The sequence below is a fragment of the Lagopus muta genome, chromosome 4 (assembly GCF_023343835.1).
Source record: "Lagopus muta isolate bLagMut1 chromosome 4, bLagMut1 primary, whole genome shotgun sequence".
NCBI classification, from domain to species: Eukaryota; Metazoa; Chordata; class Aves; order Galliformes; family Phasianidae; genus Lagopus; species Lagopus muta.
The window spans coordinates 52,346,180-52,346,876 of NC_064436.1; positions in this window are offsets into that span (position 1 = coordinate 52,346,180).

A 697-nucleotide genomic window follows, 5' to 3' on the forward strand; every position below is an offset into this window, starting at 1 on the left:
GATAATGACAATGCCTGTGCTGATGTCTCTCTTGCCTCCAGCTACTGTTCTCCCTGCTGTTCCTTAAAAATGGCTGTATGATTGTCTGAAGGTATATTATCGGAATACCTTTGCATTGCTGACTCTATAAAAGAAACTAGAAATAAAACTGTTTTGATACACAGTGAAAATGCGATTAGAGCGAAAGGCTGAAATGAATCTCAAGAGACCTTCAAATTCATCTTTTCAGAGACTTAACCATGTTATTTCAGAGTCCTGTTCTTGAAAAATGTTGAACTTTATAATTTGGACAAGAACTTCATTTCAGCATTGCATTCTTCTCACAGCTTGAGTTTTCAAGATGTTCCATCCACATTTTGTCTGCTGCTATTTTACGTATTGAAAACCTCCTAAAATTTCTACTATTAATGCTATTGAAAAAGAAGTTATGTAGAAAACATAGCAAATCTAGGTCTGCTATGTCAAAAATAGCAAACTTAAATCACAAACATCAAATATCTATTAACATCAGTGCATGAGTACTGTAATAGCCAGACTTTTTCTTTGATGGGAGTTGCTTTGAGTTTCCAGTTACTTGACTGTCACTGATGCTATGCAGTGTATCTGAGAAGCTTGTCTAGATTGCTAAATATATATATATATATATATATATACATATATATTTAAACAGCAAAAATTAACAGGATAATAAGCCCTT